At 44.7% G+C, this 16,333-nt stretch overlaps 1 pseudogene; it reads left to right on the forward strand.

Moving 5' to 3' along the window:
- The first annotated feature begins 714 nt into the window (after positions 1-714).
- On the forward strand, positions 715-1,606 carry LOC138666224 (3-galactosyl-N-acetylglucosaminide 4-alpha-L-fucosyltransferase FUT3-like; annotated as a pseudogene).
- Positions 1,607-16,333: the final 14,727 nt, after the last annotated feature.

Below are 16,333 nucleotides of genomic sequence, written 5' to 3' on the forward strand. Positions count from 1 at the left end.
TCATTATAAGAAATAGGGGGCCACAATAGGTAAAAAGTGCTCATCAGGTACCATTCAGCAATCATTATAAGAAATAGGGGTTTTCATATTAAACAATAATCCTCACATCAGCCAGTATCTGTCTATATACAGTTACTAAGGGATATTGGGTGCATGGAGGATGCACCACTACACCCAATACAGCAGATGGACACCCAACAAGGAGTGTTCACATGTAAAGAAATGAGGGCCTTACGCCACCAAAGTGGTAACAATTTCACCACAATAGAAATAGTATAATAGGGAGCGACAGTTCTTCCACTACACCCAATACAGCAGATGGACACCAAAAAAGAAGTGTTCACATTTCCAAAAATTATTGGCAGACACCATTAAAGTGGCATCAATTTCACCAAAATAGAAATAGCATAATAGGGACCAATAGGCCTTCCACTACACCCAATCCAGCAGATGGACACCCAACAAGGAGTGTTCACATTTCCAAAAATTCTTGGCAGACATCACAGAAGTGGCATCAATTTTACCACAGCAGAAATAGTATGATAGGGACCAACAGCTCTTCCACTACACCCAATCCATCACATGGATACCCAACAAGGAGTGTTCACGTGTAAAGAAATGACGGCCTTACACTACAGAAGTGGCATCAATTGTACAGAAGTAGAAATAGTATAGTAGGGACTGACAGTTCTTCCACTACACCCAATCCAGATGATGGACACCCAAACAGTTTGCAACTGGCTATGGGCTGCTCAATTTCCATTAGATAGATGTGAGACAGAGTTTAGAATTACAGGGGGTAAGTTAACCGCAGATAGAGGTCTATATAGTGCAGCCGATGCCATCATCATCCGTCATGTAGATATTATGAGCAATAAATACTCATTACCCCAGAAACCAAGAAACCCCTATCAACGTTGTGTGGCTGAACATGGAGCCACCACTTATTATCTCAAACCTGGACATTCTGAATAATTCATTCAACATGATGATGACATTCCTTCATGATTCAGATGTTTATACTCTCTACGGTCATATCGAATTATTGAGGGAGCCTTAAAACTTTACAATTCCGGCACAATCCAAGTTGATATCTTGGGTGGTCAGCAAATGGTATCCCGGTATTCGTCTTTTGTATTATTATGAGGAGCTGAGGAAGCACATATATGTTGATCTTTATGGGGCCAAACACATGAAACTGGAAAAGGAGAATTTTCATTTCACCTTATCTCAGTACAAATTCTATTTGGCATTCGAGAACCCCATCTACCCAGTTTACATTACGGATAAACTATGGGTGAATGCTTTGGGCTTATGGGCAGTGACGGTTGCATTTGGCACCACTCGAGAAAATTATGAACGCCTTGTCCTTGGAGATGCTTTCATACATGTCGATGATTTCCCATCAGCAAAGGAACTTGCTACCTACTTTCTTGAATTGGACACAGATGTGAGAAATATAGAAAGTTTCAATTGGAGAGCCCGATGTAGGGTGAACCCTTGTAAAAAATGAGAGGAATATTATTGCAAAGCCTGCAGGATAATAAAAGAAAGCATAAGGTATCAAGTCATAGATAGTGTGGCAAAGTGGTTTATTGATGACTAATAAAGACAGTTTTTTAGTATTAACCCCTTAGTGACCGAGCCAAATTTTTGAAATCTGACCAGTGTCACTTTATGTGGTAATAACTCTGTAACGCTTCAACAAATCCCAGTGATTTTGAGATTGTTTTTTCGTGACACATTATACTTTATGATAATGGTAAATTTTGTTCAACATTTTTTGTGTTTATTTATAAAAAATATCAAAAATTTGAGAAAAATGTTAAAAAATTAGCAATTTTCTAAATTTGAATGATTATCCCTTTAATCCAGATGGTCATACAACAGCAAACCATTAATAAATAACATTTCCTACATGTCTGCTTTACATCAGCACCATTTGTAAAATGTTATTTTATTTTGTTAGCATTTTAGGAGGTTTAAAAATGTAGCAGCAATTTTTCATTTTTTCAAAGAAATTTACAAAATTTATTTTTTTAGGGACTTATCCATGTTTGAAGTGACTTTAGGGGTCCCATATATTGGGAAACCCCCAAACGTGATACCATTTTAAAAACAGCACCCCAAAACATATTGAAAACTGCTGTCAGGTAGTTTATTAACCCTTCAGGTGCTTTACAGGAATTAATGCAAAATGGTATGACAGAAATGAAAATGTGTATTTTTACCACCTAAATGTTGCTAACTTCTAAACAGATTACTACAGCCGTCAGACTCTAAGGCCGCGATTTGGTCATGAATTGCCATGGCAAACATCAGGACAACAAAATCATGATCTGAGGGCACCAATTGTGACAAAGAAGAAGCCCCCACACTCTGTTAACCATTTATAATGATGTAGTCACTATTGACAGCAGCATCTAAGGGGTTAAACAGATTTAGATGGTGCAAATACTGATCGTGGCTGGTACAGCAAGTTGTCAGCTATAGTGTACAGCTGACAGATGCTGGATTGTCATCTGTATGGGGAGGCTATTCTCTTATATCTCAGGTCAGTTAAAAGACGTATTGGAGGTCATTAAGGGGTTAAAGGAACAAAATTGTTTTACTTCTAGTGCAAAGTTTAAGGGGATGGAACATGACACAGTATTTTAAGGACATCAGAGACCCAACACCTTTCCTGAAGCCCTCCATTAAGCAGATCATGGTTCTTTATACTTACTACATAGTTTACAGCTAACAGTTGACCTGCCCATGACATTCCAGTAATGTTTGTACATTACACAGGTCAACAAAAAAAAAAAATTTTTCTGGTGTCCAAAATATTTTAATGAATTTGGGGTATTTTTGGGGTGCTGATTCTGAATATGCTATCAGTTTTGCCAGATTGGCTCAAGTTTTTGAGATTTTTGGTATCTTATTTATAGCACTTGTTGGTAAATGCGACGCATCATCTCATTAATTTCTTTGGATTAGTACTTGAAATGAGCAGTTCTCAATATAGTTTTGTGTTAATTAGTGTTCTAAAAGTTTGTTCATAGCTTGATTTTTGCACTAACTTTATGTTGTTGTCTGTTTTCCAGTGAAAAGCATGAACTCATCAAGAAGAAGTTGTGTTAACGATCCAGACTCATTCTGTTACATTTGTGGTGAATACACACTGCCAATACACACTTCATCATCATCAGTTGGGGGAAGGTCAGGTAACATGGTAACCACAGGTACAGGCACATCTTCACAATGAGGGACAGGCCTTCTTGCAGATTCCATGTTAGGTTACTCCCATTTTCGTTTCTTATGCTTATTGAATCCTTGCACTTGCACTGCACAGAAATAACAGTCATCATGATGATTTTTTTGCTCTCTCCACACCATTGGAACACCAAATTTGAAGCTTTTTCTTTGTCCTTTGCTCCATTTTCGTAATAATTCGATACATGCTTTGCACACTATGTGTGGTGCCCAAAACTTGTCTTGGTCCCCAAGCATAACCCCAAAATAGGCAAAATACACTTTTTTTACGAAGTCTGTTATGTTTCTTCTATGTTTTGGCAGTGTGTATTCACCACAAATGTAACAGAATGAGTCTGGATCGTTAAGACAACTTCTTCTTGATGAGTTCATGCTTTTCACTGGAAAACAGACAACAACATAAAGTTAGTGCAAAAATCAAGCTATGAACAAACTTTTAGAACACTAATTAACACAAAACTATATTGAGAACTGCTCAGTTCAAGTACTAATCCAAAGAAATTAATGAGATGATGCGTCGCATTTACCAACAAGTGCTATAAATAAGATACCAAAAATCTCAAAAACTTGAGCCAATCTGGCAAAACTGATGACATATTCAGAATCAGCAGCCCAAAGTTACCCTAAATTCGATGAAATATCTTTGGCACCAAAAATGCTGTTGACCAGTGTTATCAATGTTGCCACACACTTTAAAATACCATCACATTACAAAGAGAAAGAGCAGTATGAATCAAAAATGGAAAGGAAATATCTTAAAATCTATTTAATTTCACATTTACAATCAACAGACCAGACAAACCATATGGAAGTGATCTATGATAAAAGATTCCCGGCCTCTTTAGGTAGCAAGATCTTTGGTCTCCTAATATAAATCACCTCAAAAGATAACCAATCATCGAGCAGCCCAGCCAGGTACACTTTATCCAAAATATGGCTTTAATTATACTTTCAAAATACAGATCAGATACAAGCTCATGAAACACAAAATCAATAAGAAGACCCTGGGTTTTCCCCGACAGCTTCTTCTTGGGCAAACTGATTTGTAAACTTTTATCCTCATCAGTAGGGTTGAGCGAAACGGATCGGACAATTTAAAAAATCGCCGACTTTTGGCAAAGTCAGCTTTCGTGAATCCCGACCCGATCCTAGTGTTGGATCGGCCGTGAGGTCGGCGATCTTCGTGCCAAAGTCGCGTTTCGTATGACGCTTTCAGCGCCATTTCTCATCCAATGAAGGCAGACACAGAGTGTGGGCAGCGTGATGACATAAGTCCTGGTCCCCACCATCTTAGAGAAGGGCATTGCAGTGATTGGCTTGCTTTGTGCGGCGTCACAGGGGCTATAAAGGAGCGTGCACGCCGACCGCCATCTTACTTCTGCCGATCTTAGCATAGGGAGAGGTTGCTGCAGCTTCATCAGAAGAAGGGATATAGTTAGGGAGGGAAGATTAACCCTGAAACTGCTTGTGCTGTAGCGATTTCCACTGTCCAACACCACCTTTTGTTTGCAGGGACAGTGGAGTTTTTTTTTTTTGCATCAGTGCTGTAGCTTATTAGGCTGCCCTATAAGGCTCCCTGATAGCTGCATTGCTGTTTGTACGCCGCTGTGCAAACCAACTGCTTTTTTAAAAGCAAAAATCCTGTTGCTCCTTTCTGCACAGTTATCTTGTTTCTTTGTCCACACTTTTGTGTGCAGCAGTCCTTTTTATTGCTGCCATACTTGTCCTTTGATCATTGTAGGGAGATTGAAATTGTACTACAGCCCTTGTATTTTTTAATATATCTGCCAACCACGTTGTGCCACTTACATTGTGTAGTGTAATACACAGGGCCTGTATTTTGCTGCAGTCTCCCCCCAAAAAAAGTGAGATTTACATTGACAACAAGTTTCTATATGTCAGTTCTGTTGGTCGTGTATCTGCCAGCCATCTTCTGCCACTTACATTGTGTAGTGTAATACACACGGCCTGTTTTTTGCTGCAGTCTCCCCCCCAAAAAAGTGAGATTTACATTGACAACAAATTTCTATACATCAGTTCTGTTTGCCGTATATCTGCCAGCCACGTTGTGCCACTTACATTGTGTAGTGTAATACACAGGGCCTGTTTTTTTTGCTGCAGTTTCCCCCCCAAAAAAGTGAGATTTAAATTGCCAACAAGTTTATATACGTCAGTTCTGTTAGTCGTATATCTGCCAGCCACGTTTTGCCACTTTCATTGTGGCACGGTGGCGCAGTGGTTAGCACTGCAGCCTTGCAGCACTGGGGTCCTGGGTTCAAACCCCACCAAGGACAACATCTGCAAAGAGTTTGTATGTTCTCTCCGTGTTTGCGTGGGTTTCCTCCGGGTACTCTGGTTTCCTCCCACATTCCAAAGACATACTGATAGGGAATTTAGATTGTGAGCCCCATCGGGGACAGTGATGATAATGTATGCAAAATGTAAAGCGCTGTGGAATATGTTAGCGCTATATAAAAATAAAGATTATTATTATTGTAGTGTAATACACAGGGCCTGTTTTTTGCTGCAGTCTCCTCCCCCCCCCCCAAAAAAAAAAGTGAGATTTACATTGACAACAAGTCTCTATACGTCAGTTCTGTTTGTCGTATATCTGCCAGCCACGTTGTGCCACTTACATTGTGTAGTGTAATACACTGGGCCTGTTTTTCGCTGCAGTCTCCCCCCCAAAAAAGTGAGATTTAAATTGCCAACAAGTTTCTATACGTCAGTTCTGTTTGTCGTATATCTGCCAGCCACGTTCTGCCACTTACATTGTGTAGTGTAATACACACGGCCTGTTTTTTCCTGCTGTCTCCCCCCCAAAAAACTGAGATTTACATTGAAAACAAGTTTCCATACGTCAGTTCTGTTTGTCATATATCTGTCAGCCACGTTGTGCCACTTACATTGTGTACTGTAGTACATACAGCGCCCCAGAGACCTGGTTGTTGCAGTATAGCGCTCTGCCGCTAAGGGGAGCAGCGGTACGTCTGATGGCACTAAGGAATTCTCCTGACCAGGTATCACTAGAACACATTACACTTCACACTCCGGCCACTAGGGGGAGAAAAAGGCTTTATTTATTGGGCCACTCCTCACACTGGTAAAACTAGGGGCTGGGGAGGAAGTTAGTCAGAAGCTGACTGGGTTGGATTCAGGCAACATCCCGTGGCAGGGGGTGTTGCAGGGAGAAGGCACAGGGGGATCCCTGTCAGGCATGGGAACCTGGCAGGTGCCTAGCGAACAGGACAGAACGTAACGGAACCACGCCTGCACACCCTGCAGCGGTATCCAGGAGAGAGACACGAAGGGAAGGATATTGTGGAACAGTGTAAACGAGATCAGCACAAAGGAGAGCCAGTAAGAGTTGTGCCGAGAAAGAGAGGCAACATCTTACTGAGGTGCATAGTCGGTGGCCGGATCACCATAGGAGTAACTGACTTCAGGCCTTACTTCAAATTCCGCTGGACAGTTAATCATAGGTTGGCTGTCTACCTTCTACACCTACGAAGACATAGGGGGCAACATTGGGAGAGGGGCGTCTCTAGGGTCCCGGAAGACCTCCAAGCCTTCCCGTCAAACGGGTGGCATCCTAGCCATAACATATCTGGGGGACGTTAGAAACTAGCAACATCTGGAACCAAAGAACGAGAGAGAGAAAGAAAGCTGTGGAGAACGAACAAACGAGAGCAGCAGTTGTGAGGACTATTCCAAATGCTCAGCAGGGTAGGACTACAACACACTGGCGCTATTGGTAGGCAACGATTTCCATCTGCGAGGGAAACTCTGGATGTGCCCATCGGACCGGCCGGTCTCAGATAGCCCAGTTGAACGTGCTCTGGACTGAGGATATTGAAGCCTTCAGTAAAGAGGTAAAGAGACTGCAACCTTGTGCCCTCGTTATTGCCTGCACCTCACACCATTACTATCTACCTTACTAGGAAGCCCTGGGGACATACTTCACCTGTGGGAAGGTATACCATCCAGCTGCCATTCCACCACCCCAGCGGACCCCACAGCAGCGTCGGTCACCCTGACCGAACACCACAGGTGGCGTCACGAACCCCTGACAGACTGTTCTATCACCTTTATTGGACGCCCCTTAGCAGGGTCCAGCCTGTTGTGAATTCTGTTTTCGAACTCCCTCCTGTGGTCATGAATGGTACTTCGGCGAGTTCTGTCCATGGACTCCCTCTGGTGGCTGTGAGTGGAGCTGCTGCTTCTGAGGTTCCTTCCACAGGTGACGTAGTTTATTCTTTGGCTGGCTGTTCTATTTAACTCCACTCAGATCGTTACTCCATGCCAGCTGGCAATGTTCTTGTACTGGTTCAGTTCGCTCTTGGATCTTTCTGGTGACCTGTTTACTCCAGCAGAAGCTAAGTGCCTGCTAGTTATTATTTGTTCATTGTTTCCTTGTCCAGTTGGCTATCATGATTTAGCCTTGCTAGCTGGAAGCTCTGGGATGCAGAGTGGCACCTCCGCACCGTGAGTTGGTGCGGAGGTCTTTTTGCACACTGCGTGGTCTTTTGTAGTTTTTGTGCTGACCGCAAAGATACCTTTCCTATCCTCAGTCTGTTTAGTAAGTCTGGCCTCCCTTTGCTGAAACCTGTTTCATTTCTGTGTTTGTGACTTTCATCTTTACTCACAGTCAATATATGTGGGGGGCTGCCTTTTCCTTTGGGGAATTTCTCTGAGGCAAGGTAGGCTTTATTTTCTATCTTTAGGGCTAGTTAGCTCTTAGGCTGTGAAGAGGCGTCTAGGTCGTGTTAGGTACGCTCCACGGCTATTTCTAGTTGTGTGATAGGATTAGGGGTTGCGGTCAGCAGAGCTCCCACTTCCCAGAGCTTGTCCTGTGTGAGTTTAACCATCAAGTCGTTCCAGGTGCTCCTAACCACCAGGTCCATAACAGTACAGCTGGCCCAAAGTATTAATGCATCTCAATAGAGGGATAAGAGAAGTTCTGAGACCATTTTTTTTTCTCTGCAGTGTTTTTTGTCTTTCTTTTCCCCTTAACATCTGGGTGGTTCAGGACACAGGTGTAGATATGTACATTCAAGGTCTGTCCTCTTGTGTGGATCATCTCACTGCAAGGGTACAAAACATTCAAGATTTTGTGGTTCAGAATCCGATGTTAGAGCCTAGAATTCCAATTCCTGATTTGTTTTCTGGGGATAGATCTAAATTCCTGAATTTCAAAAATAATTGTAAACTGTTTCTAGCTTTGAAACCCTCTGGTGACCCCGTTCAACAAGTAAAAATCATTCTTTCTTTGTTGCGTGGTGACCCTCAAGACTGGGCATTTTCCCTTGCGCCAGGAGATCCTGCATTGCGTGATGTAGATGCGTTTTTTCTGGCGCTTGGATTGCTTTATGATGAACCAAATTCAGCGGATCAGGCAGAGAAAATCTTGCTGGCTTTGTGTCAGGGTCAGGATGAAGCGGAGGTGTACTGTCAGAAGTTTAGAAAGTGGTCTGTGCTTACTCAGTGGAATGAGTGTGCTCTGGCGGCAATTTTCAGAAAGGGTCTTTCTGAAGCCCTTAAGGATGTCATGGTGGGATTTCCCACGCCTGCTGGTCTGAATGAGTCTATGTCCTTGGCCATTCAGATCGATCGGCGCTTGCGTGAGCGCAAAGCTGTGCACCATTTGGCGGTATTCTCTGAGCATAGGCCTGAGCCTATGCAATGTGATAGGACTTTGACCAGAGCTGAACGGCAAGAACACAGACGTCGGAATGGGCTGTGTTTTTACTGTGGTGATTCCACTCATGCTATCTCCGATTGTCCTAAGCGCACTAAGCGGTTCGCTAGGTCTGCCACCATTGGCACGGTACAGTCTAAATTTCTTTTGTCCGTTACTCTGATTTGCTCTCTGTCGTCCTATTCTGTTATGGCATTTGTGGATTCAGGCGCTGCCCTGAATTTGATGGACTTTGAGTTTGCCAGGCGCTGTGGTTTTTTCTTGGAGCCCTTGCAGTATCCTATTCCATTGAGAGAAATTGATGCTACGCCTTTGGCCAAGAATAAGCCTCAGTACTGGACTCAATTGACCATGTGCATGGCTCCTGCACATCAGGAGGATATTCGCTTTTTGGTGTTGCATAATCTGCATGATGTGGTCGTTTTGGGGTTGCCATGGCTACAGGTCCATAATCCAGTATTGGATTGGAAATCTATGTCTGTGTCCGGCTGGGGTTGTCAGGGGGTACATGGTGATGTTCCATTGCTGTCAATTTCGCCTTCTACTCCTTCTGAAGTCCCTGAGTTTTAGTCAGATTACCGGGATGTATTTGAAGAGCCCAAATCCGGTGCCTTACCTCCTCATAGGGATTGCGATTGTGCTATTAATTTGATTCCTGGTAGTAAGTTTCCTAAGGGCCGACTGTTTAATTTTTCTGTGCCAGAGCACGCCACTATGCGGAGTTATATAAAGGAATCCTTGGAGAAAGGTCATATTCACCCGTCGTCATCACCGTTGGGAGCAGGGTTCTTTTTTGTGGCTAAGAAGGATGGCTCTTTGAGACCTTGTATTGATTACCGCCTTCTTAATAAGATCACAGTCAAATTTCAGTACCCTTTGCCGCTGCTGTCTGATTTGTTTGCTCGGATTAAGGGGGCTAGTTGGTTCACCAAGATATATCTTCGAGGGGCGTATAATCTTGTGCGAATTAAACAGGGCGATGAATGGAAAACAGCATTTAATAGGCCCGAGGGCCATTTTGAGTACCTGGTTATGCCATTCAGGCTTTCTAATGCTCCATCTGTGTTTCAGTCCTTTATGCATGACATCTTCCGAGAGTACCTGGATAGATTCATGATTGTATATTTGGATGATATTTTGGTCTTTTCGGATGATTGGGAGTCTCATGTGAAACAGGTCAGAATGGTGTTCCAGGTCCTTCGTGCGAATTCCTTGTTTGTGAAGGGGTCGAAATGTCTCTTTGGGGTTCAGAAGGTTTCATTTTTGGCTTTCATTTTTTCCCCTTCTACTATCGAGATGGACCCTGTTAAAGTTCAGGCCATTTATGATTGGACTCAGCCGACATCTGTGAAGAGCCTGCAGAAGTTCCTGGGCTTTGCTAATTTTTACCGTCGCTTCATCGCTAATTTTTCTAGTGTTGCTAAACCGTTGACTGATTTGACCAAGAAAGGTGCTGATGTGGTCAATTGGTCCTCGGCGGCTGTAGAGGCTTTTCAGGAGTTGAAGCGTCGTTTTTCTTCTGCCCCTGTGTTGTGCCAGCCAGATGTTTCGCTCCCGTTTCAGGTTGAGGTTGATGCTTCTGAGATTGGAGCAGGGGCTGTTTTGTCGCAAAGAAGTTCTGATGGCTCGGTGATGAAACCATGTGCCTTCTTTTCTAGAAAATTCTCGCCTGCTGAGCGTAATTATGATGTTGGCAATCGAGAGTTGTTGGCCATGAAGTGGGCATTCGCGGAGTGGCAACATTGGCTTGAAGGAGCCAAGCATCGTGTGGTGGTCTTGACGGATCACAAGAATTTGACTTATCTCGAGTCTGCCAAATGGTTGAATCCTAGACAGGCTCGATGGTCGCTGTTTTTCTCCCGTTTTGATTTTGTGGTTTCGTACCTTCCGGGCTCTAAGAATGTGAAGGCTGATGCCCTGTCAAGGAGTTTTGTGTCTGACTCTCCGGGTGTTCCTGAGCCGGCGGGTATTCTCAAAGAGGGAGTAATTTTGTCTGCCATCTCCCCTGATTTGCGACGTGTGCTGCAGAAGTTTCAGGCTGATAGACCTGACCGTTGTCCAGCGGAGAAACTGTTTGTCCCTGATAGATGGACTAGTAGAGTTATCTCTGAGGAACATTGTTCGGTGCTGGCGGGTCATCCTGGAATCTTTGGTACCAGAGATTTGGTGGCTAGATCCTTTTGGTGGCCTTCTTTGTCACGGGATGTGCATTCTTTTGTGCAGTCCTGTGGGACTTGTGCTCGGGCTAAGCCCTGCTGTTCTCGTGCCAGTGGGTTGCTTTTGCCCTTGCCGGTCCCGAAGAGGCCCTGGACGCATATTTCCATGGATTTTATTTCAGATCCCCCTGTCTCTCAAAGGATGTCGGTCATTTGGGTGGTTTGTGATTGCTTCTCTAAGATGGTTCATTTGGTACCCTTGTCTAAATTGCCTTCCTCCTCTGATTTGGTGCCATTGTTTTTCCAGCATGTGGTTCGTTTGCATGGCATTCCGGAGAACATCGTCTCGGACAGAGGTTCCCAGTTTGTTTCGAGGTTTTGGCGGTCCTTTTGTGCTAAGATGGGCATTGATTTGTCTTTTTCTTCGGCTTTCCATCCTTAGACAAATGGCCAAACCGAACGAACTAATCAAACTTTGGAGACATATCTGAGATGCTTTGTTTCTGCTGATCAGGATGATTGGGTGTCCTTTTTGCCTTTGGCTGAGTTCGCCCTTAATAATCGGGCCAGCTCGGCTACTTTGGTTTCGCCTTTTTTCTGTAATTCTGGTTTCCATCCTCGTTTCTCTTCAGGGCAGGTTGAGCCTTCGGACTGTCCTGGTGTGGATACGGTGGTGGACAGGTTGCAGCAGATTTGGACTCATGTGGTGGACAATTTGACATTGTCCCAGGAGAAGGCTCAACGTTTCGCTAACCGCCGGCGCTGTGTTGGTCCCCGACTTCGTGTTGGGGATTTGGTTTGGTTGTCATCTCATCATGTTCCTATAAAGGTTTCCTCTCCTAAGTTTAAGCCTTGTTTCATTGGTCCGTATAAGATTTCTGAGGTTCTCAGTCCTGTGTCATTTCGTTTGGCCCTTCCAGCTTCTTTTGCCATCCATAATGTGTTCCATAGGTCGTTATTGCGGAGATACGTGGCGCCTATGGTTCCCTCCGTTGATCCTCCTGCCCCGGTGTTGGTCGAGGGGGATGTTATGATCTGGTAATTCAGTACCACAATGGACATAGAAGTCAGAGCACATACAGTGACCTGACAATAACCCAAAAACATAGAACGAGCTCTGAGACGTGGGAACTCTGCTGACCGCAATCCCTAATCCTCTCCAACCGCACTAGAGGCAGCCGTGGATTGCGCCTAACGCTCCCTATGCAACTCGGCACAGCCTGAGAAACTAGCTAGCCTGAAGATAGAAAATAAGCCTACCTTGCCTCAGAGAAATACCCCAAAGGAAAAGGCAGCCCCCACATATAATGACTATGAGTTAAGATGAAAAGACAAACATAGAGATGAAATAGATTTAGCAAAGCGAGGCCCGACTTTCTGAACAGAGCGAGGATAGGAAAGGTAACTTTGCGGTCAACACAAAACCCTATAAACAACCACGCAAAGGGGGCAAAAAGACCCTCCGTACCGAACTAACGGCACGGAGGTACACCCTCTGCGTCCCAGAGCTTCCAGCAAGCAAGAAAAAACAAATAAGCAAGCTGGACAGAAAAAAACAGCAAACAAATAGCAAAAGCGGAACTTAGCTATGCAGAGCAGCAGGCCACAGGAACGATCCAGGAGGAAACAGGTCCAATACTAGAACATTGACTGGAGGCCAGGATCAAAGCACTAGGTGGAGTTAAATAGAGCAGCACCTAACGACTTCACCACATCACCTGAGGAAGGAAACTCAGAAGCCGCAGTACCACTCTCCTCCACCAACAGAAGCTCACAGAGAGAATCAGCCGAAGTACCACTTGTGACCACAGGAGGGAGCTCTGCCACACAATTCACAACAGTACCCCCCCCTTGAGGAGGGGTCACCGAACCCTCACCAGAGCCCCCAGGACGACCAGGATGAGCCATATGAAAGGCACGAAAAAGATCGGGAGCATGGACATCAGAGGCAAAGACCCAGGAATTATCTTCCTGAGCATAACCCTTCCACTTAACCAGATACTGGAGTTTCCATCTTGAAACACGAGAATCCAAAATCTTCTCCACAATATACTCCAACTCCCCCTCCACCAAAACCGGGGCAGGAGGATCAACAGATGGAACCATAGGTGCCACGTATCTCCGCAACAATGACCTATGGAATACGTTATGAATGGAAAAAGAATCTGGAAGGGTCAGACGAAAAGACACAGGATTAAGAACCTCAGAAATCCTATACGGACCAATGAAACGAGGTTTAAACTTAGGAGAGGAAACCTTCATAGGAATATGACGAGAAGATAACCAAACCAAATCCCCAACACGAAGTCGGGGACCCACACAGCGTCTGCGATTAGCGAAACGTTGAGCTTTCTCCTGGGACAAGGTCAAATTGTCCACTACATGAGTCCAAATCCGCTGCAACCTGTCCACCACAGTATCCACACCAGGACAGTCCGAAGACTCAACCTGCCCCGAAGAGAAACGAGGATGGAACCCAGAGTTGCAGAAAAACGGCGAAACCAAGGTAGCCGAGCTGGCCCGATTATTAAGGGCGAACTCAGCCAAAGGCAAAAAGGACACCCTGTCATCCTGATCAGCAGAAACAAAGCATCTCAGATATGTTTCCAAGGTCTGATTGGTTCGTTCGGTCTGGCCATTAGTCTGTTGATGGAAAGCCGAGGAAAAAGACAAATCAATGCCCATCAATGCCCTAGCACAAAAGTCTCGCCAAAACCTCGAAACAAACTGGGAACCTCTGTCAGAAACGATATTCTCTGGAATGCCATGTAAACGAACCACATGCTGAAAGAACAATGGCACCAAATCAGAGGAGGAAGGTAATTTAGACAAGGGTACCAAATGGACCATCTTAGAGAAGCGATCACAGACCACCCAAATGACTGACATTTTTTGAGAGACGGGAAGATCTGAAATAAAATCCATAGAGGTATGTGTCCAAGGCCTTTTCGGGACCGGCAAGGGCAAAAGCAACCCACTGGCATGAGAACAGCAAGGCTTAGCCCGAGCACAAATCCCACAGGACTGCACAAAAGAACGCACATCCCGCGACAGAGATGGCCACCAAAAGGATCTAGCCACTAACTCTCTGGTACCAAAGATTCCAGGATGACCAGCCAACACCGAACAATGAACCTCAGAGATAACTTTATTCGTCCACCTATCAGGGACAAACAGTTTCTCCGCTGGGCAACAATCAGGTTTATTAGCCTGAAATTTTTGCAGCACCCGCCGCAAATCAGGGGAGATGGCAGACACAATTACTCCCTCTTTGAGAATACCCGCCGGCTCAGATAAACCCGGAGATTCGGGCACAAAACTCCTAGACAGAGCATCCGCCTTCACATTTTTAGAGCCCGGAAGGTACGAAATCACAAAGTCAAAACGGGCAAAAAACAGCGACCAACGAGCCTGTCTAGGATTCAACCGCTTGGCAGACTCGAGATAAGTCAAGTTCTTATGATCAGTCAAGACCACCACGCGATGCGTAGCTCCTTCAAGCCAATGACGCCACTCCTCGAATGCCCACTTCATGGCCAACAACTCTCGATTGCCAACATCATAATTTCGCTCGGCAGGCGAAAACTTCCTGGAAAAGAAGGCGCATGGTTTCATCACCGAGCAATCAGAACTTCTCTGCGACAAAACAGCCCCTGCTCCAATCTCAAAAGCATCAACCTCGACCTGGAATGGAAGCGAAACATCTGGTTGACACAACACAGGGGCAGAAGAAAAACGACGCTTCAACTCTTGAAAAGCTTCCACAGCAGCAGAAGACCAATTGACCACATCAGCACTCTTCTTGGTCAAATCGGTCAATGGTTTAGCAATACTAGAAAAATTGCAGATGAAGCGACGATAAAAATTAGCAAAGCCCAGGAACTTTTGCAGACTTTTCAGAGATGTCGGCTGAGTCCAATCATGGATGGCTTGGACCTTAACAGGGTCCATCTCGATAGTAGAAGGGGAAAAGATGAACCCCAAAAATGAAACCTTCTGAACACCAAAGAGAAACTTTGACCCCTTCACAAACAAAGAATTAGCACGCAGGACCTGAAACACCGTTCTGACCTGCTTCACATGAGACTCCCAATCATCCGAGAAGATCAAAATGTCATCCAAGTACACAATCAGGAATTTATCCAGGTACTCTCGGAAGATGTCATGCATAAAGGACTGAAATACTGATGGAGCATTGGCAAGTCCGAATGGCATTACTAGAAACTCAAAATGGCCCTCGGGCGTATTAAATGCAGTTTTCCATTCATCGCCTCGCTTAATACGCACAAGATTATACGCACCACGAAGATCTATCTTGGTGAACCAACTAGCCCCCTTAATCCGAGCAAACAAATCAGATAACAACGGCAAGGGGTACTGAAATTTAACCGTGATCTTATTTAGAAGGCGGTAATCTATACAAGGTCTCAGCGAACCATCCTTCTTGGCCACAAAAAAGAACCCTGCTCCTAATGGCGACGATGACGGGCGAATATGCCCCTTCTCCAAGGACTCCTTCACGTAACTCCGCATAGCGGCGTGCTCAGGCACAGATAAATTAAACAGTCGACCCTTTGGGAATTTACTACCAGGAATCAAATCGATAGCACAATCACAATCCCTATGCGGAGGTAGGGCATCGGACTTGGGCTCATCAAATACATCCCGGTAATCAGACAAGAACTCTGGAACCTCAGAAGGGGTGGATGACAAAATAGACAGAAATGGGACATCACCATGTACCCCCTGACAACCCCAGCTGGACACAGACATGGATTTCCAATCTAATACTGGATTATGGACTTGTAGCCATGGCAACCCCAACACGACCACATCATGCAGATTATGCAACACCAGAAAGTGAATAACCTCCTGATGTGCAGGAGCCATGCACATGGTCAGCTGGGTCCAATACTGAGGCTTATTCTTGGCCAAAGGCGTAGCATCAATTCCTCTCAATGGAATAGGACACTGCAAGGGCTCCAAGAAAAAACCACAACGCCTAGCATACTCCAAGTCCATCAAATTCAGGGCAGCGCCTCAATCCACAAATGCCATGACAGAATAAGATGACAAAGAGCAGATCAAGGTAACGGACAAAAGAAATTTTGACTGTACCGTACCAATGGTGGCAGACCTAGCGAACCGCTTAGTGCGCTTAGGACAATCAGAGATAGCATGAGTGGAATCACCACAGTAGAAACACAGCCCATTCAGACGTCTG

Source organism: Ranitomeya imitator, chromosome 2 (assembly GCF_032444005.1).
Source record: "Ranitomeya imitator isolate aRanImi1 chromosome 2, aRanImi1.pri, whole genome shotgun sequence".
NCBI lineage: Eukaryota > Metazoa > Chordata > Amphibia > Anura > Dendrobatidae > Ranitomeya > Ranitomeya imitator.